This window comes from Rhinoderma darwinii, chromosome 6 (genome assembly GCF_050947455.1).
Source record: "Rhinoderma darwinii isolate aRhiDar2 chromosome 6, aRhiDar2.hap1, whole genome shotgun sequence".
Lineage (NCBI taxonomy): Eukaryota > Metazoa > Chordata > Amphibia > Anura > Rhinodermatidae > Rhinoderma > Rhinoderma darwinii.
Window position 1 is genome coordinate 73,583,788 of NC_134692.1, and position 22,341 is coordinate 73,606,128.

Below are 22,341 nucleotides of genomic sequence, written 5' to 3' on the forward strand. Positions count from 1 at the left end.
AACGTTTCTGTGTTACTTACAGAAGAGCAAGCGTAATCTCGCAAGAATGACCGGTTACAGCGAGATTACGCCTGGTTTCCCCTACAACATTGCAGCCGTCCAAGGGTTTGTGATATTTTATTAGTGACCAGACAGCTTGGATTTGTTTTCAACCAGTTCTAGAAGAGACTGCCAGAGAAGTATGTAGCTTAATAAGTTGCCATCTGATAATCAGGATTCGTCTTTATAGCCTCCCAGCAACATGTTCTAATGTAGAATAAAATGTCACATTGACACGGTCACCTGTAGACACTTGTATATCATGGAGTCTAGAGTTCTGTTCTGTTTACACTAGTGTCACAACTTCCATCATAACAGAGCCCGGACAGCTACTCCGGGTCCATCTTTCGAAACTGGCAGACCCCATTAACTTACGGTAGGGTTCAACAGGACTCTCTTATATTAAACAGCAAGATTAGCGCTGAAAACTGCGCTATTCTTGCTTAAATAAAAATCCCTGAATCCCTGACGGAAACCCAAAAATGCAAATGTGAACAGAGTCTAAGATATTATAACCATATCCCAGGGATGTAATATCCAGCATTGAGCCCTAAGAGGTGATTCTATTGCAGAATTATATTGCCACAATTTCTGTTTAAAATACAGCTCATATCTGGAGAGGCAGCTCCCTACTACTATTAAAATCTACCAATCGGCATATTGAGAGAGATAAAAGAGATACATTATGTTTATTTGTACTTACCAAATATATCCAGTCTAGCTTTGTCTCTTTGTGTTCAATTCCCACAAACTAATAAATCTCTGATCTTCACAGTCACATGCGAATTTTTAAAGTGTTAGAGAAACATCCTGAGCCATTTCTTTGCATTATCGGAACTGTGTCTTCTTAAGTTTTCTCTGTTTTCCTCCATAGATCTGAAGCCTCCCCATGGTTTTGCTAGTCTATGCCTCTGACCCACTTTAAACTACAACATCGTTTGGGAAAGGAACTGTATAAAAATAGGTTAGCCCCTTCACATTCGACTCTATGCTCCAGCCGCTTCTGCTGGTTAGTGTACAAGAGAGAATCAAAAAAGGGATATATAAAATAGTCCTAAAATAAATATGTATCAGTTGTATACACTACCGAATAATGCTCTTGAACACCTAGTCTATGTCATTTCCCTAAATAAAGCATGTATGGACTAAAATTCATCCCTCCTTGCTGGTACAGGATGTAATAGCCCATCCTCTCAAAGTTTCCTTCCTCTGCCATGGGAACAAGAATAGCTATTTGTCATATGAATCATTATAGCGGTGACATAAGCTGCCCTATAGTAAACTTTGTATAGTTAACCTTTTGGATGATAATACTACATTGATATTCTATTATTATTTGCCATTGCTATGCTATTTAAACATAAACCTATCTAAAATCCTCATCTTTACCACACAACTATGCTTTTCTGTTTTAGAAGATACATATTGACCTTCATGTTTCACGATCACGCCAGAGAACCCCTTCAGTTTAAATAATTTCTCTGTGACAAATATATATGGTACACAATTCTTAGACTGAACGCATGGCATCCTCACAGTTTATAATTGCCCTTGAGTACCAGAATAACAAGATCTAACTGTGGAGACCACAGCTACAAGCTCTGATGTTCTTACACATCCAGGGTTAGATCTTGTGCTTTATTCACATGGTCCTATAGAACCATATAGAAGAATTTCAGAAGCATCAAACAAGTAGATCACAAGAGTGGACAAGCAAAATTATATAAGGGCAGACATTCATATGTGCAGTCATCACGATCACGTAAAAACATGAAATGAAAAAAGAAAAAAAGGGAATTACAACTGAAAGGGATTGTGCACATATAGTGTTTTCAGGCATATTTCGGGGCATTTACACCTCGAAAAACGCCTGGAAAAAACAGAAGCAAAACGCCTACAAACATCTGCCCATTATTTTCAATGGGAAATACGGCGTTCTGTTCCGACGGGCCTCATTTTTGGAGCCGTTTTCATTGACTCTATAGAAAAATAGCTGACTGCCACGGACAGCCGGCCATTTATACTTTTAACCCCTTCCCGCTCCTTGACGTACTATTACCTCATGGCAGCTGTATCGTTCGCGCTCCATGCCGTAATAGTACGTCTCGGGAGTAACGGCCGTTTCGGCCGTCCTCCCGACACATACAGGAGCTGTGACGCTGCTGTCTTGTTCAGCAGCTGTCACAGCTCCTACAGCGGGGACCGATCGCTATGTCCCCGCTGATTAACCCCTTAAAAGCCGCGTTCTATAGAGATCGCGGCTTTTTAGGGGTTAAGCTGCCATCGCCGGCCTGCTACGCGACAGCGGCCGGCGATGGTGACTATGGCAACCGGACACCAAACAATGGCGTCCGGCTATGCCATAGACGGAAGCCTAGTGGGTCCTGACAACGTCAGGACCCACTATGCTTGCTGTCAGTGAGTAGCTGACAGTTCTAATACACTGCATTACGTATGTAGTGCAGTGTATTAGAATAGCGATCAGGGCCTCCTGCCCTCAAGTCCCCTAGTGGGACAAAGTAATAAAGTAAAAAAAAAGTTAAAAAAAAAAGATGTGTAAAAATAAGAAAATAAAAGATTTAAAAGTATTAAAAGTAAAAATCCCCCTTTTTACCTTATCAGTCATTTATTATTAATAAAAATATATAAACAAACAAATAAGCTATACATAATTGGTATCGCCGCGTCCGTAACGGCCTGAACTACAAAATTATTTCATTATTTATCCCGCACGGTGAACGCCGTAAAATAAAATAATAATAAACCGTACCACAATCACAATTGTTTGGTCACTTCACCTCCCAAAAAATGGAATAAAAAGAGATCAAAAAGTCGCATGTACCTAAAAATGGTACTGATCGAAACTACAGTTCGTTACGCAAAAAATAAGTCCTCGCACGGCTTTATTGATTGAAAAATAAAAAAGTTCTGGCTCTTAGAATAAGGTAACAAAAAGTGAATGATTGTTTACAAAACGTATTTTATTGTGCAAACGCCATAAGACATAAAAAAAAAACTATAAACATCTGGTATCGCCGTAATCGTATCGCCCCGCAGAATAAAGTGAACATGTCAATTATAGCGCACGGTGAACGCCGTAAAAAAAAACGAAAAAAAAAACAATCGTACAATTGCTGTTTTTTAGTCACCACGCCACCTAAAAATAGAATAAAAACTGATCAAAAAGCCGCATGCACCCCAAGAAAACTACAATGGATTCCTCAAGGGGTCTAGTTTCCAAATTGGGGTCACTTTTGGGGGGTTCCCAATGTTTTGGCACCACAAGACCTCTTCAAACCGGACATGGTGCCTAATAAAAAAGAGGCTTCAAAATCCTCTAGGTGCTCCTTTGATTCTGAGGCCGGTGCTTCAGTCCATTACCGCACTAGGGCCACATGTGGGATATTTCTCAAAACTGCAGAATCTGGGCAATAAGTATTAAGTTGCGTTTCTCTGATAAATCCTTTTGTGTTATAAAAAAAATGGTATAAAGAGGATTTTCTGACAAAAAAAAAATGTAAATTTCACCTCTACTTTGCTCTAAATTTTTGTGAAACACCTAAAGGGTTCATAAACTTTCTAAATGCTGTTGTGAATACTTTGAGGGGTCTAGTTTCTAAAATGGGGTATTTGATAGGGGTTTCTAATATATGGGCCCCTCAAAGCAATTTCAGAACTGAACTGGAACCTAAAAAAATAAATAAATGAGGCAATACTTCATTTCTTACATTATACTGATAATGAGCCGTGCCCACCCCGCGATGACCCCAGTTTTGACCGTTTGTATAAACGGAGACCCCTATTAGACCGTTCCAGTGCCCGGTTTTCCCAAGCATACACCCCTGAGAAGTGTATTTCTATTGATGAGTCCCTGGTACATTTTAAAGGGAGGGTTCAATTCCGCGAGTACCTGCTGGGTAAGAGGGCAAGGTATGGCGTGAAGATCTATAAGCTGTGAGAGTGCATCAGGGTATACCTACAGGTTTAGGATATATGAAGGAAAGGCCACCCCCAAACCAGACTGCATCCTGGACTACAATAGGTACATGGGAGGGATGGACTTGTAAGATCAAGCCCTGAAGCCCTACAGCGCCATGCAGTGTGGTATAAGAAGCTGGCCGGGCACATCATACAGATGGCATTGTACAATGCGTACATGCTACGTCGATGTGCAGGCCAGACGGGAACTTTCCTGGAATTTCAAGAGGTGATTATCAAGAACCTAATCTTTAGGGACCAAGAAGGGGGGGCACCCAGTACTTCTGGAAGCGGGGCCACACACATCGTATAATGGCAACACTTTCCAGGAGAAGTTCCCCAAACTGGCAAGAAGGGAAAAAGTCAAAAGAGGTGCAAAGTCTGCTATAAGAGGGCGATAAGGAAGGACACAATATATCAATGTGACACGTGTCCCGAATAACCAGAGCTCTGTATGAAAGTGTTTTAAAATTTATCATACATCCCTTGGTTTATAATTTACCCCAATTTTACTTACCCTGATGCACTCCGCACAGCTTATCCCCCCTCGTCTTTCCCCTCTGGGCCCTGCTGTGTGTCCAGGCAGCTGATAACAGCCACATGTAGGGTATTGCCATACCCAGGAGAACCCACATTACAGTTTATGGGGTGTAGGTCTCCGGTCAAAATGCTCACTACACCTCTAGATGAATGCCTTAAGGGTGTAGTTTTTAAAACGGGGTCACTTCTTGCAGGTTTCAACTGTACTGGTACCTCAGGGGCTTCTGCATACATGACTTCGCACCAGAAAATCCCCAGTAGGCCAAATGGTGGTCCTTTCCTTCTGAGCCCTCCCATGGGCCCAAACGGCAGTTTATCACAACAAATGGGGTATTGCGGCACTCAGAACAAATTGCGCAACAGAATGGGGTATTTTGTTTCTTGTGAAAATAAGAAATTTTCAGCCAAAACTACATATTTGACAAAAATTATTTTGTTTTCATTCCCAGCCCAATTCAAATAAGTTCTGTGAAAAAACTATGGGGTCAAAATGCTAACAACAACCATAAATGAATTCCTTGAGGGGTGTAGTTTCCAAAATGGGGTCACTTTTGGTGGGTTTCCATTGCTTTGATACCTCTGGGGCTCTGCAAATGCGACATTGCACCCGAAAACCAAACCAGCAAAATCTGTACTCCAAAGAACACACAGCGCTCCTTTCCTTCTGAGCCCTCCCATGTGCCCAAACGGCAGTTTATCACCACAAATGGGGTATTGCCACACTAAGGACAAATTGGGCAACAAAATGGGGTATTTTGTTCCCTGTGAAAATAAGAAACTTTGATCACAAATGACATTTTATTGGAAAAAATGACATTTTTTTCATTTCAGAGCCCAATTCAAATACGTGCTGTGAAAAAACTGTGCGGTCAAAATGGTAACAACAACCCTAAATGAATTCCTTGAGGGGTGTAGTTTCCAAAATGGGGTCACTATTGGGGGATTCCTACTGTTTTGACACCTCAACACCTCTTCAAACCTGGCATGCTGCCTAAAATATATTCTAATAAAAAAGAGGCCTCAGAATCCACTAGGTGCTTCTTTGCTTCTAGGGCTTGTGTTTTAGTCCACGAGCGCAGTAGGGCCACATGTGGGACATTTCTAAAAACTGCAGAATCTGGACAATACATATTTAGTAGTGTTTCTCTGGTAAAACCTTCTGTGTTACAGAAGAAAAAATGAATAAAATTGAAATTCAGCAAGAAAAATGAAATTTGCAAATTTCACCTCCACTTTGCTTTAATTCCTGTGAAATGCCTAAAGGGTTAAATAAACTTTCTAACTGCTGTTTTGAATACTTTGAGGGGTCTAGTTTTTAAAATGGGGTGTTTTATCAGGGTTTCTAATACATAGGCCCCACAAAGCCACTTCAGAACTCAAGAGGTACCTTAAAAAAAAGGCTTTTGAAATTTTCTTAAAAATATGAGAAATTGCTGTTTATGTTGTAAGCCTTGTAACGTCCAAGAAAAATAAAAGAATGTTCAAAAAACGATGCCAATCTAAAGTAGACGTATGGGAAATGTGAACTAGTAACTATTTGGGGTGGTATAACCGTCTGTTTTACAAGCAGATGCATTTCAATTCTGAAAAATTCTATTTTTTCAAAATTTTCTCTACATTTTGCAATTTTTCACCAATAAACACTGAATATATCGACCAAATTTTACCACGAACATGAAGCCCAATGTGTCACGAGAAAACAATCTCAGAATCGCTTGGGTAGGTTTAAGCATTCCGACGTTATTACCACATAAAGTGAAATATGTCAGATTTGAAAAATGGGCTCTGAGCCTTAAGGCCAAAACTAGGCTGCGTCCTTAAGGGGTTAAAGTAGAGGAGCACAGTCCGTAAAATGATAAAATAGGACATGTCCTATTTTTTTCGGCAGGTTTCTATGGCACGGACGCCATCCCGTAGACATACGGGAAGGTGTTCGCCGGCCATAGAAATGAATGGGCCCGTAATTACGGATGATTTTACGGCCATGTGCATGGGGCCTATGTGTCCCATATGAAATTCCAGGATGTTTTGGCTCATTTCCTTAAGGGTCTGAATCTTTCAGATGAACTCCGCACTACAGATATTAGGAAGAGAGTCATAACCAGTTTTTCTCTAAAATTCTCAGGTCTTCCACTGGTTTAACCAGAAGAGTTGGTGTTTTACCTATTGAAGTATATGTAAAAGAGCAATTTTCCAACCTGCATTCAAAACGCCAAACAGTAAATAAAAGTCAAAATTGAAAAACTCAGTTTAAGAGTAATTCAAGAAAAGTATATACTGCTGTAATAAAGTAAGCACTGTAATAAATTAATAGGTAATCTTATTAGGGTTGCAGCGAAAAAATTCCACATAAAATCCAGAGGAATCCGCAGGGAAATTGAAATAGCCGTCATGAATAGATACAGGATACAAAGTCAGAATCAGTACAGAATCAGTAGACAAGTCCAAGATGTATGAAGGTAGGAACCTACTGCATTAGCAAATCTCCAACAGATGTTAGAGGGAGAGGGGAAAAATCTATGAATCAGGTTTCAGGAATCTAGAAAAGATTTTAAAGCTACGATCTTGAATCCTGCAGGAAAGTGAGGACCGATTAGTTAGTTGATACATTTTATCTTCAGTAAAGGTTTGATCTAAATCACGCTCCCAGTTCAGTAGGAAAGCTGGTTTTGTATAAACCGAATCCCTGTCCCTAAGCAATCCATAGACTGAGGAAATTGTGTGGGAAGAGGGCGAGGTTTGGGAGCACAGTTTTGCAAAAGGCGTGAGTGACCAATGGAGAGATTCCCTACGGTTAAGTGAAGAAAAGAAATGCAGGGAAACCAGTCTCCGGAATCTGTCTCGGACAGATACGACATGAATTTCAAAGAGGTATCAGAAATAACGTGTCTAAAACGGGGTCTCTGTAATCCAAATACCTAGAAACGTCCAAGTCCCACGGGAAAACGTGGATTATCATAGAGAGGTGTCAAAGGCCCCAGATGAGAGGAGAGAACATATTTCTCAATCAAAGACTCTTACCTGCATTAGTATCCTGGGGTCTGGATTTAGGAGAGAGCCAAGGTAATACAAAAGAATGTACTGAGGAAAGCTGAATTTCTAGCTGTACCACTGTTTGGAAAAGGAATGATGACTAAAATCCAAACCCTGAACATAGACAGCAGCTAACTGCATTAGAAATTACTGCCCATTGGATATTTCTGATTAAGACGCATGAAGATATCTCTGGTGTCATGATTTATTTATTTTTTATTATTCTTTTATATGTTATTTACTTAAATATTATATTTAATTTATTTATTTTTCACATGAAATGTTTTGGTTTTTTTTAAAACTTTTTTTACTTCACTCTGCCATTTTTTATTACATCTGTGTATGTGTCTCTTCGCGACACATACACAGGACAGGAGCAGACCCTATCTCCTAAGATTCTGCCTTCTAACTCTGAACTGCACATGCTCTGTGGCATATGCAGTTCAGAGCAACCCAGCAAGATTTGGAGGAGGAATGCCGAAACCATTCTGGTAAAGACCGGCAGCAGGTGAGGTGTGTGCGTGTGTGTGTGGGGGGGTGTTTTGCATGTTTGGGGGGTTTGTGTGTGGCACGGCTGCATGTTTGCAGGGGTTTGTGTGTGTTGGTTTTGGGTGGGGGGTGTGTGTGAGTGTGTGGGGGTGGAGAGGTGTGGGGGGTACGGGTCTGTGTGTGGGGGGATGGAGTGTGTGTACGTGTGAGGGGAGTGGGGCGTGTGGGGGGTCTGTGTGTGGGGCGGTTCGGAGACGTGTGTGGGGTTTCGCAGTTATGTGGGATGGTTTAAGTGTGTGGGGGTTTGTGTGTGGGGAGGGGGTGAGGAGCAGCTGCATGTTTGGGACGGGAGGGGGGGGGGGGGGGGGGGAGTACCATGGTGGGTCAGAATTCTTAATAACTATTAATATTTCTGGCGGATCTCAGAGTCCCGCGCGCCACAATAGAAACTACAGTTCATTGACCTCTAGTTGCTATTGCGACGCAAGGGAGAAGACAGAAGTCAGTTACTAACTTTATTTTTTTGTTTTGCAGGTTCCGCTGGACATATTGGACTATGTCATAGATTCGGTGGACTACTGCGATGATCTAACTTTTTTTATTCTTTTAAATAAAATGGTTAACGAGGGTCTTGTGGGGGAGTTTTTATTGCAATAAAAAATTATTTATTATGCTTTTGTGTTTTTTTTTTTTTAAAGGGAGTCTGTCACAAAATGTCCGTATTAAACTAGTAACAGGGTATTGTAGAGGAGACTAACCTGCTTCTAACGTTTATTTTCATTTTCTGCTTACTGCCTCCTTTGTAGAGAAATCAGATTTATTAACTTTATGCTAATGAGCATTTAGGTGCAATCGGCGCGTTCATGCCTGGCCCCGTACAGTCTAACGCACGCGCGACCCTGCTCTTTATTCGGCGCATGCGCAGTACGATCTTTCTGCTCTCCATTCTAATCGGCTCTCCTGCGCATGTGCCGAGTAAAGAGCAGGGACGCACGAGCATTACAGACTGTACTGGGCCAGGCATACGTGCGGATTACGCTGCCTGGCCAATGTCAATCAATGTAAGAAGAGAGAGAGGGGGGTTGAACTTGGGAGCGACTTAAGAGCATTTAGGAGCCACGGTAACGCCCTCGTTGCACCTAACTGCTCATTAGCATAAAGTCAAGAAAACTGATTTCTCTACAAAGGAAGCAGTAAGCAGAAATTGAAAATAAACGTTAGAAACAGGTTAGTCTCCTCTACAATACACTTTTACTAGTTTAATACGGACATTCTGGTGACAGACTCTCTTTAATACTTTATTAGCGCCTTAGTAATGGCAGTTGTGTTTGACGACATCCATTACTAAGCCATTTACTGGCTTAGTATTAGCCAGTAAAAAAGCTAGCACTAACCTGCCATTATTACCCCGGTACCCAACGCCACCAGGGGTACTGTTAAGAGTCGGGTACAATCCAGCACCCAACCATCTATAGCGATGATTGGGTACTGGGGCGGCCGCAGGCTGGTATTACGAGGCTGGAAAGAGCCGAAAACCGTGGCCCTTGCCACCCTTGTAATGCTAGGGCTGTGGCTGCTTTATTGCATCTGGCTGGTTATAAAAATGGGGGGGACCCCACGAGGGTTTAAAAAAAACAAACAAAAAAAACAATGAATAATTAACTAAAATGACGTGGGGGTCCCCCCATTTTCATAAGCAGATGGATAAAATAAAGCAGCCGCAGCCTAGCAATACCAGGGTGGGAAGGCCCACTGTTTTTGGCCCTACCCAGCCTAATAATACCAGCCTTCGGCCACCACAGTGCCCTACCATCACTACAGATCGTCGGGTACTCGATTGTACCAAACTCTTCCTGGTACCGGGGTAATAATGGGGGGGGGGGGGAGTAAGTGCAAGCCTTTTTACTGGCTAATACTGAGGCCCCATGCACACGACCGTATTTTTCATCAGTAATTACGGACCCATTAATTTCTATTGGCCACGGACACCTTTCAGTATATTTACGGGTGTCCGTGCTGAAAAAATGATAGAACCTGTCCTATTCTTGACAGTAATTACGGCACGGACTCTCCCATAGAAGTCTATAGAAGCTTCCGTACATACGAACGGCTACGGATGTGCATCCGTAAACCGTCCGTATTTACGGAAGCTTTGATAGGCAAAATGTTGATATAATTGGAAGCCTCCCTCTTTTTTCACGGATCCGTATATACGGATCAAATACCGATGCAATACGGACCGTATTTGCGGATAGCAATCCGTAAATACGGATGAATTACTGATGCCTACGTATTTACGGATAGTATTTACTGATGGACGAAAATACGGACGTGTGCATGGAGCCTATGCCCCGCCTTAGTAATGGACGTCGTCAAACAGACAACTGCTATTACTAAGGCGCTAATAAAGTATTAAAAAACAGATATAACTCCCTGTTCACACTGAGTTTTTTGGTGCCGAGTTTGACGCAGAAACTTAGTTGGAATCAGCGCCATAAGACCCCCGAAGTCACCCCGCATTTCCAATGTGAGGCAGAAGTGTCTTCTTCTCGGGTGGTTTTTGGTCGCTCACGGGGAAAAAAGTGGCGTGTGCTTTCTTGCCATGGCTTCCGCCTCTGACCTATTAAAATTAATGGGAGGCAGTAAAAAGCCGCGACAAGCGTTTTTGTGGCGTTTCTTGTCCGCAGTACTTGCATTAGCTTCAGAGGCCGCGGGCAAAAACTGCCACGAAAACAGGGCAAAAAAGCACAGGCAGTGCAAGATCTGCCTCAAATTTCCTGAAGGAATTTTTTTTTGTGAACAGGGCCTAAGGGTGTATTCACACAGTGCAGCTTTGCCGCGTTTTTCCCGCATGGCCGAAAACGAAATGTACGCATTTTTACTGGGATTTTTTTCTATGCGGTTTTAGGCTGCGTGGCGAAAACTTGGCAAAACCACACTGTGTGAATACACCCTAAGAAAATATTTTGTTATTGAAATAAAAACTCCTCCACACAAACCTTGTTAAACATATTCTAAAAAAAAATAAGCAGATTGTAGTCCAATGAATCTACGACGTAGTCCAAACGGTCCAGCGGAACCTGCAAAACAAAAAAGATTAAGAGTAGTATGAAACCTAAAAAAAAATTCTTACATCAAATACACTAGCGTTTCTTGTGAAGCACTTTTTAAAATACAGACGTTCTTTACGTGTTTTTTATGCATTTTTTGCACATTTTTCGGTGCATAATTAGGACTCCTACTGACTAAGGGAACATTTGGCGCACTTGCCTCTTTTACGCAACGTGTTTTATTCACGCTTGCGTAAAAAAAGCGCATTGTATGTTCTAATGGCTCGCTTTCCCACTGATGTAAATAGGAAGCGTAATCAAGCAGGTTTTTTTTTTTTAAAGCATTTTTGCGTTTTTATTGACACATTTTGTGGGCGTTTCTTGGCACCTTATTAGGACTCCCATTGACTATTGGAACATTGGTGCTTTTTACGTGCCAAAGAATTGACCCAATGTTTTTTTTTCGCAACGCGTTTTTTAATGACACAACACTTATTTACGCGAGCATGTACTAACAGCGCGCTTTCCCATTGGTGTAAATAGAAAGATTAATCAAGTGTTTTTTTATGTTTTTTTCAGCGCATACAATGCACTAAAAAAAATGTAAAATACATGCCGTGTGAATTTGTCAAATGAAAAGTTTTTTTTTGACTTTCATCATTCTTAGCTTTTGGTGTGTCCTATAGCTGCAGTCAGCTACCATTGTAAAATCACGCCTAAAATCAACGCTTGACAATTTGAAGACGCCTCTTCCTGGCTTGTAGCCCAAAATAGGGAGGACGGCGAGTCTCCCTCCCACATTTATAGCAGCTGTGAGTCAGGTTGCTTTGCCTAATTCACCTTGCTCTAGTTCTGGGATGTGCTCCCTCTGTTGGCGAACATAGGAATACATGTCAATTTATTATTTAACTTTTAATACTTCCCACCTTGTGAAAGAAAAAAAAAATACACAAAAAAAACCCAAACTGTAATAACAATAAGTAACATGCTTAAAGAAAATTTATTAATTTGTGACACATTCCCTTTAAACGATTTCCTAAGAGGGGTTTATATATTCGATATTAATGCTTTAAAGAAGGGCTGTCGACAAAATGAGGTTGCTGCCAAGGATAAGATGGATAGTAGTGAAATACACTGCGTTCCAAATTATTATGCAAATGTTATTTTTCGCTGATTTTCCTAAATAGTCGATGCAAATGACAGTCAGTATAATCTTCAAGCCATCAACCGTTGGAGTATAATGCAAATTTTATTGAACAAATATCCTAATGATGATAGATTTTTTTTAGAAGTAAAAAACTCAAAATGCACGGTTTCAAATTATTATGCACAACAGAGACCAAAACATTTTAAAGGTTGTAAGGAGAACTAAAATGGTAAGTTGTTGAATTTTCAGCATCAGGAGGTCATATTTACAGAAATCAAAAGCTCTTTCAATCAAAAAAAAAACTTAGCAGGCCAAGTTACATGTTAACATAGGACCCCTTCTTTGATATCACCTTCACAATTCTTGCATCCATTGAATTTGTGAGTATTTGGACAGTTTCTGCTTGAATATCTTTGCAGGATGTCAGAATAGCCTCCCAGAGCTTCTGTTTTGATGTGAACTGCCTCCCACCCTCATAGATATTTTGCTTGAGGATGCTCCAAAGGTTCTCAATAAGGTTGAGGTCAGGGGAACATGGGGGCCACACCATGAGTTTCTCTCCTTTTATTCCCATAGCAGTCAATGACACAGAGGTATTCTTTGCAGCATGAGATGGTGCATTGTCATGCATGAAGATAATTTTGTTATGGAAGGCACGTTTCTTCATTTTGTACCGCGGAAGAAAGTGGTCAGTCAAACTCGACATACTTTGCAGAGGTCATTTTCACACCGTCAGGGACCCTAAAGGGGCCTACCAGCTCTCTCCCCATGATTCCAGCCCAAAACATGACTCCGCCACCTCCTTGCTGACGTCGTAGCCTTGTTGGGACATGGTGGCCATTCACCAACCATCCACTACTCCATCCATCTGGACCATCCAGGGTTGCACGGCTCTCATCAGTAAACAACACGGTTTGAAAATTAGTCTTCATGTATCTGAGCCCACTGCAAATGTTTCTGCTTGTGAGCATTGCTTAGGGGTGGCCAACTAATAGCTTTATGCACACTTGCAAACCACTGGAGGATCCTACACCTTGAGGCACCAGCGGCTTCAAATACTGGTTTGCTGCTTTGCAATGGCATTTTAGCAGCTGCTCTCCTAATCCTATTAATTTGTCTGGCAGAAACCTTCCTCATCATGCCTTTATCTGAACTAACCCGTCTGTGCTCTGTATCAGCCACAAATCTTTTCACAGTATAATGATCACGCTTAAGTTTTCTTGAAATATCCAATGTTTTCATACCTTGTCCAAGGTATTTCACGCTTTTAGGCAGCAGAGAGATCCTTTTTCTTTCCCATATTGCTTGAAACCTGCGGCCTGCTTAATAATGTGGAACGTCCTTCTTAAGTAGCTTTCCATTGATTGGACACACCTGGCAAACTAATTATCACAGGTGTCTGAGATTGATTACAATGATCCAAAGAGCCCTAAGACACAATACCATCCATGAGTTTCATTGAAAAACTAATAATTAAATGTTTATGACGCTTAAATCCAATGTGCATAATAATTTGGAACACGGTGTAGTCTATGTTAACAATCCTGGTGAGTTAAATTGGCTGCAGTGGGAAAAAGCGCAGCAGGAATAAGATATGATTAGGTTCAACAAGGCTTGAAATTTAGCCCTTTTCTCCAAAGTTAACAGTGTGTATCAAGCCGGAATTCCAGATAACGTTTTAATGAACCTAGTTAAAAGCCAAAAACCCGCTAATTTAATTGGGTTGATCAGGACCACTAATGGAGATCTGGTAAGTGATTCCAATGAGATTCTTAGGATATTTGAATCACATTTTAAGGAAGTTTATACTTCTAAACTCAGTGCATCAAGTGTGGAAATTCAAAACTACCTAGATAACATTACACTACCACAACATTCTCAGGAAGAGAAAATCGTATTAGATAGCTCCATAACTTTAAAGGAGCTAGAGAATGCTCTTTGGGATACCCCTTGCAAAAGGCACCTGGTGGGGATGGGATCCCTTTTGAGATCTATAAAAAAAAAAGCGGTGGAGACCCTAGGTTATATGTTGGAGGCAGGGCCGACCTTAGTAGTGTGCGACCTGTGTCATTGCACAAGGCTCATCACTGCAGCAGGTAGAAGGGGGCGCTGTGCTGGCTTCCTTCCCCTGCTCGTTTCAGAAGCGCCCGAGCCCGGCGAATCAGCAGCCGCCTTTCCACCCGGGCGCTTCTTCTCCCAGAGGCGTCGCTAAAAGGGGGCTGTGTGGCACGACCTACAAGGGGGCTGTGTGGCACGACCTACAAGGGGGCTGTGTGGCACGACCTACAAGGGGCTGTGTGACACGACCTACAAGGGGCTGTGTGGCACTATCTACAGGGGGCTTTGTGGCACTGTCAGGGATCATTACCATGTATATTGTTTGCAAAAATATTATCCTCACACATATGTATATATATTTCAGTTCTTTGTGTAATATACTGATATATAATAAGTTCTTTGTTCACGTCGGACACACCTATGGAAGACACCGCCCCCTGGAATGCAAGAAGAGTGAGTCTGAGAACTTGCAGCTGAGAAGCCGGTGGGGGCTTGGGCACTCCCACATCCCTAGGGAGGAGGCATGTGTCTTTTTCTGTGTTTCTTTGTTCTGAATAAAGTTTCAGTCTTCCTCCTGGCTGACTGAGGGAAAAGATGTCTACCAACATTTGTCTGTGTGGTGTACTTCTTTCCAGGCATGCCTTCAGCTTTCAATTTACAGAGGTGGTTATTCGGTGTGAAATAACAGGGGAAAGGAAGATACCCTGAAATACGGACCTGACATTTTTGGCGCCCGACGGGGACCTCACTCAAGGAAATATCAAAATCCGGATAACCGACAATCACAGGGTGAAACAGAGGACCCAGTATTGCCCACTGATAAGGAATTTGATCACCTCCGCAATAACACGGTAAGCGAGTTGATTTTATGAATCTTCGTCTTATCTGTGTTAGTGGACAGTCTTGTGGCGATCTGTAGAACCCTTTTGTTGATTTCCTGGATTATCTCAGGCGACAGAGGCGATATTTTCCGCTGTGAGGTCGCAAACCTGTGAGACCTTAGTCGCGCCCGACTAACCATCCTCTGGGTAATTAGGGACTAGATAGAGAATACGCGGGCACAATATACATGTGTGATAAGTCGTGGATAGTATTATAACCTGTCTTATACAGGGGCACGCGGGCACAATATACATGTGTGATAAGTCGTGGATAGTATTATAACCTGTCCTATACGCGGGCATGCGGGGTGCAATGCAATACACTGATAAGACGTGTGATAAGACGTGGGACCGGCGCACGCGGGGTGCCATGCACTGATAAGACGTGTAATAAATTGTTATATAAATTGCGTGTATAATATAGACTGTTAGGCATATGATTTAGTGAAGCGAAGAGAAGGGAAGCAGTATGTGAGTAAAATGAATAAATTGATGGAAGTGTGTGGAATTCATAGAGGAGGGCGGCTGCAAGCCGGAGATTGGGCAAAAGGTATTCTGGAGAACAAAGGGAAGTTGGAAGGTAGTAAGTTGATGGAAAGTGCTTTAGAAGGATTTGCAGAAGAGGAAGTTAGGAATAAGAAAGGTATTATATTATCTTATATGTATTAGAAAACAAAAGAACAGCCCCCACATTATAATGGCTCTGTAAGGAACAGCCCCCACCTTATAATGGCTCTGTAAGGAACAGCCCCCACCTTATAATGGCGTCTGTACCTCATGTCGAGTGTGTTGTTTCCAATGGGAGAGGCTGCCCCCCCCCCTGCCCCTGATGTGGCCACGCCCGGCCCAACCAAATCAGTATGAAATAATCGCCTTGTTAATTTTGTCATTTGTAACACATTCTGCAGTGTCTTTTTATTTTAGGTTCCATTCTAGTGTGCGGGACGCTGTTCACTGATGAAACAACACGTCATCATTATATAGGGATGGTGGCCGACAGATTGGACGGTTACAGATTATGTGTTTGATGATTTGAACGTAGATAATTCCTATACAATGGTGTGATGAATGATTGCAGATACGTATGTTGTTTTGCCGGCATTGAAAGAGTTAAGATTGTGAGACTAGAAGCTGTGAGGAATGAGTGTGTGACCCCCCCCCCCTGTGGTATGCCGTGTTTGGGAGGAGGAGGGGGGGCTGACTGGGTGCAGTCTTCAGACAAAGGATTACAATATGCACTGCTTTTAGATATATATATATATATATCAGTAATGTCTACAAACCTAAATAAATTTCTTATATCTTTGCGCATGCGCTGTTGTTTATAAAAGTTACGACATTTATGTGTTATGATGTGATCAGATTTCATGTGTTTTGATGTTAATTCAGATGTATTAAACTATAGATACTGTGAGACACGGAGTTTTGAAAATGTATGTGCCCCCCACCGTTCCCTATTTTTATATACAGTTTATTGGTTTGCAGTAACTAATGTTATCAGATATAATATTTTCTGTTTTATTGTCATTTTTGTTTCAGGCTGTTGTACATTACAGGGGGTTAAACTAGTGCCCAATTTTGTTATGTTGAGATGTAGTTTTGAACTCTGCTACATTACTTTTGCAGAGTCGACAACGGGGGGAATGGTGAAGGAACTGATCAGGTACAATTTTGGTTTTGTACCATTTTGAATTAATTAATTTGGTTTCAGGAGATCTACACAATGTGTATGAGACCCCAATGAGTAATCCAGATTAAATGTGTATGAGAGTAACCTAAATTTTGAGGTTTTTCTGTGTAGATGGTTCTAGATCTTTCCAGAACAGTAAATATGGCACTGGGTAAGCTGTGCTGTAGGCTCCACCCATTATGAGATATTGTGTAAAAGACCATCCCCCTCCAGCAAATTTACACAGGAGGCGAGGTGACGTCACCCACACATGAGCCTTTACAGATTTAGATGGGGGAGAAGGCAAAACAAAAAATTGTCTGGACATTGTTAATTTGATGTAAAGTTTTTAGGAATTTTTTATTTTTATTTGTTTTTGTATTAATCAAGTACTTACAGAACCTGATAAAAAGTGAAATTCTCAAAGTGTTCTGGATTATCAGATGAGTGTGGAGACGTGTATAACATTTGGTTTTATTTTAGAGAATGAAGATGCCACCCCTTATAGATGTTCTATCTATATGTGACATGGGGTTTTAATGTAAATTTGTAATAAAGAGATATTTTATTATACAGTATGTACAAGCCGGGATACGAGGCACCAGGTAAATCATCCAGAAACCACTCTCACCTTCTTGTTCATCTCAAGGAGCGGAGCTGGAGGTGCTTGCTGAGGCTTGTAACCTGGCAGAAGGTAAGACGGCCGACATTTACACTGACTCTAGGTACGCTTTTGGTATCGCCCACAATTATGGGCCCATTGGTAGTAGGAACTTTATTGGATCATCGGGTAAGCCAATTGAGAGAGCGAGAGACGACAGAACTTACAACAAGGGTATGTACAGCCAGGTATCAGTAAATTGGCTTGTCCCTGGATACAATAATGTCACCACTAGGTTTGTAGCAGCCGGCATGATGTGCGCACGGCATGACATAGGTAAAGCAGCAAAGGTACCTGTGAAAAGTGCAGCCCGGCCAGATTACCCGTCCCAGCGAATGCAGAACATACAACTACCCGAGGTAGAAGTGTATGACAATGTGCTCGTATATGTGTAGACCTGTTCTCAGGGGGGCCTGAAGCCCGGCCGGTATCTTCCCCACTGCAGACGTTGTGTGTAAGTGACAGGGGAACAGTGTTATCCCAAGTATTGACCTGGTGTTTGTACAATGATAAGATGTCAGCAGTTCTCCAGTGTTATCCCAAAGTTAGTTTGTTTAATAACTGTATTTAAGAAGTGTTGTGGGAATATTAAATACTGAGGTTAAGTTTTATGTAAAGTTCTAGACTAGCCTCAGCATTGGACTGTTGGATGTGTCAGATAAAAAGGTACAGAAGCGGAATATTCCCATTCGAAAACATTTTTATTTGTTTATTTTTGTTGTTGTTGTGAAAGGGAAATTTTAGAGCAGAGAATTCTGTGCAGTGTATATGTGTATGTATATATATATATATATATATATATATATATATATATATATATATATATAAAGAAAAGAGGGATCAGTTTGTAGGTATCAGTTTTAGTTACTGACCAGTGTGAACGTTTAACATAAATCTGTCATTGTTAATGTTTTTCTTCAAGTTAATTATCTGATTAAGATCAATTACTGATTAGGCTATGAAAAGATTGTTCTTCACAGGAAGAGTCCAACTAGGAGCGGAAGGCGTGAGAGCCAGATTCTAACAGAATGTGGACGGATAGAGGAAGGTAAACCGCTAGCGCCCAATGCATTCTTGATAGCACTTGTATTGATGGTGTATGACCTCACATATGCCCCAAGACTGCAAGGATCGACGTGGTAAGATCTAATTGGTATGTCCCAGGCTTTACAGCTGATGCTGCTAAATTCTGTTAGAGCTGTTTGATTTGCCTACAGAACAGTCCTGGCAGACCGTTGCCAACCTTATCATACCCGCCTCCCACGAAGAGAAACGACCTTGAGATGCCTTCCCAGGTAGAACGAACCAGATTAGAGTAAGAAAAAATTGGTTTGAGACACTTGTCAGATAAACATGTGGAATCTGTGTATATTTCTGTGAGGTGGAGATGTTCTAGGCAATCAGCTGAGATCAAGGTACAAATCCAGCTGAAAAAGTATCACCAAGTGCAAATGAAATTTACCCAATAATTACACATCTTCTAGGTGCCCTGTCCATTGTAACAGAGAAGTTTTTGTTCCTTATATAAAGGTGTTTGATGCCATTTGAGGGCCTGACATTATTGTATGTACTTAGAACAACGTTTATAATGTATGCGGATGATGTTATCACCAGATTAGTATTTATTTTAACAATTTACAAGAGTTGGGGGTCCCCAGCAAGTGCCAGTAAACATGAACTAAAAGACTTTTAACACGATGAACTCCATCACTGAGGTGCGGCAGGCGCAGCCTGAGCCAGTACAACGAGTTTATCATGAACTGACGGCAGTGTCACAATTCTAAGCAGCCGCCCAGACAAGTAACTTGCCAGAGGAAGAGTACAGATGCGGAGGGTTTGTGGTAGTCACAATACAACTCCACTAAATCCGCCTACGCGGGATCTCACCCCAGGCTCACAGCATGAAGTGTTATGTACAGCACGGTGACGTAAACTGAAGGAGACGGTGTCTGACAGATGAGAAGGACCAAACCAAGTCCTGATGACATCAGCAAAGATCAAAATAAAGACCAAAGACCTGAGTGAATCCGTCATCAGTATAAAGTGTTTTGATAAGTGGGTAGGAGGGGGTAATAATAACTCCCCCACTGGACACCAACGTAGTCTGACTCCACAATTGTGTGGGTTACCCTGAGGGCGACAGTCAGTGAAGAGCAGAAGACAGGAGAAGGGGACGATGATGTACAGGACTGGCAATGAACTGATGGGACCCAAACCTGAAGGGTGATAACATGAGATTGGGGATAGCATTATATTATTAGTTGAGGCCCTATTGTTTATAATGTCTGAGGTTTATAATTATAATGTGTGTAAATATGCCACGGTGCTGCAAATTACAATCTGAGGAGTTTTATGTGAAGGTGTGAGGTGAAGGTCACTGACCTGTTATATCTGCATTAGGACAGTAAGTGACAGTGCGACAATTATTACTGTTACTAAAAATGTAGACTGAATTCTATATATATTACAACCAGCAGCGGCTTGTAGATTATGTCAAGACAACCATCATGTATCCAGAGGAGAATAGGGAAAGTTAGGACCACTCCGACACCTTGGAAGTCCAGGTACAAAGGGGGGTTACTCATCAGGAGTAGCTCGTCTCAAGCTGGTGAAGAAATCCCAAACCCCTACCCGCCTGGTTCGAGTGGTCAGTGGTAGGTTGATAGGCAAGACTCAGGGATAGAGTAATAATATTTTTAGGGGGGACTGTCAGGGTTCATTACCATGTATATTGTTTGCAAAAATATTATCCTCACACATATGTATATACATTTCAGTTCTTTTTGTAATATACTGATAGATAAGTTCTTTGTTCATGTCGGACACACCTATGGAAGACACCGCCCCCTGGAATGCAAGAAGAGTGAGTCTGAGAACTTGCAGCTGAGAAACCGGTGGGGGCTTGGGCACTCCCACATCCCTAGGGAGGAGGCATGTGTCTTTTTCTGTGTTTCTTTGTTCTGAATAAAGTTTCAGTCTTCCTCCTGGCTGACTGAGGGAAAAGATGTCTACCAACATTTGTCTGTGTGGTGTACTTCTTTCCAGGCATGCCTTCAGCTTTCAATTTACAGAGGTGGTTATTCGGTGTGAAATAACAGGGGAAAGGAAGATACCCTAAAATACGGACCAGACAGCACTACCTACAAGGGGGGGGGCTGTGTGGCACGATCTACAGGGGAATCAGTGAGTGGGGAGCTGATGGTCATTTTACTGTGAGTGGGGGGCTGATGGTCATTTTACTGTGAGTGGGGGGCTGATGGTCTTCAAGTGGTTTCCACCTCTGAGCTCCAATTAAAATGAATAGAATGTAGAAAAAACCTGCAGCGCCCGTTTTGTGCTTTTTTGCCTGCGTCTTTGCATGAGCTTCAACGGCTTAAAATAACGCAACAAAAAAAGATCAAGCAACGCTGGCAATTCAAAATCTGCTTCAAAAGGCCTGAAGGAATTTTGAGTCAGATTTTTTTTGCCTCACAAAAAACGATGTGTGAATATACCTTAACAGTGTAGTGCTTGTTTCTAGGCGTTTTCGGTCTTATTCAAAACAATTTTTGGTAGGGGTGCCCTGAGGAAATGTTATATTTCCAGTGGTGCCTCGAATCCAAAAATCTTGAGAAACTCTGTACTAGGCTACAGGATCACGCCGGCCCACGCAAGGATCCAGTCGTGTAGAATCTGAATTCGTCATGAGAACGGGGTCTAGGTGAGTACAATTTTACTGTTTGGGGGCACTGTCGACAAGGGGGAGGTAGGGGGCTGTATGGCACGGTCTACAGGGAGGCTGTATGGCACAATCTACAGAGGGGCACTATCTTCAAGGAGGGGATGTGTGTGGCAGCCAGGGGAGGGGGGCATTATACTGTGAGGAGGTACTACAGGGAGCAATATGCTGTGTATGTCAATTAGGGGGCATAGTACTGTGTCGGCACAATTAGAGGACAAAATACTGTGTCTTTGAAGGGGTTATATAATATTATTAAATATTATTATTATACTGTATGGGGGGCTCTAAAGTGGCATTATACTGTGTGGGCACTATAAAGGGCATTATACTGTGGTGGCATACTTTTTTTATGGGGCTTTTTTTTTTTTTATGATGGGGTGGGGCACCGAAAGATAATTTCGCACAGGGCGCCATCTATCCGAAGGCCAGCCCTGGTTGAGGGTTTTCAATTATTCCTCCTTTGAGAAGGCTTTTTTACCCCCATCGATGGAGGAGGCCGCAATTGCGCTGATCCTGAAGTCTAATAATAATCCTGTTAATGTGGACTCTTACAGGTCGATATCTTTAATAAATACAGATATTAAAATCCTTGCCTGGGTCCCATCATCTAGATTGGCAAAGGTAATAACGAAAGTTGTCCATAGTAGGTTTATTCCAAATAAATCCACTAAAATTAATATTAGAAGGGTTTTTGGGAATCTGCAGGCTGAAGATTTAGAAGGGAGAAGGAGGCAGTCCTTTCTTTGGATGCCTCTTGAGCATTGGACTGTGTCAAATGGCCATTCCTAACCTTGGTTTTGGAAAAATTAGGGTTTGATCACAATTTTGTAAAATGGATTTGTTATGCCCACGGTCGCTGACCGCCAGCATGTCTGCGTGGTTGTATATTTGAATGACATCCTGATCTACTCACCAGATCTGACGACCCATCGGAAGCATGTTCGTCAAGTCCTGTTGCGGCTAAGGGAGAATCGTCTCTATGAAAAGTGCATATTTGAGAAGAATTCTATGCGTTTCCTGGGCTACATGGTCTCCAATCGTGGATTCAAGATGGATTCAGAATAGGTGAAGACTG

General features: G+C 41.9%; 1 protein-coding gene across 4 annotated transcripts in view; it reads right to left on the reverse strand.

The window, feature by feature from the left end:
• Positions 1-22,341, reverse strand: part of HECW2 (HECT, C2 and WW domain containing E3 ubiquitin protein ligase 2) — a 547,978-nt gene that overhangs the window by 368,987 nt on the left and 156,650 nt on the right. The window contains exon 1 of one of the 4 annotated variants that reach the window (XM_075829944.1): positions 743-1,036. The exons of the other annotated variants lie outside the window; for them this stretch is intronic. The gene's annotated coding sequence lies outside the window, so the exon portion shown is untranslated. Of the gene's footprint in view, positions 1-742; positions 1,037-22,341 lie in introns of those variants that run through there. 4 annotated transcript variants of the gene reach the window in all.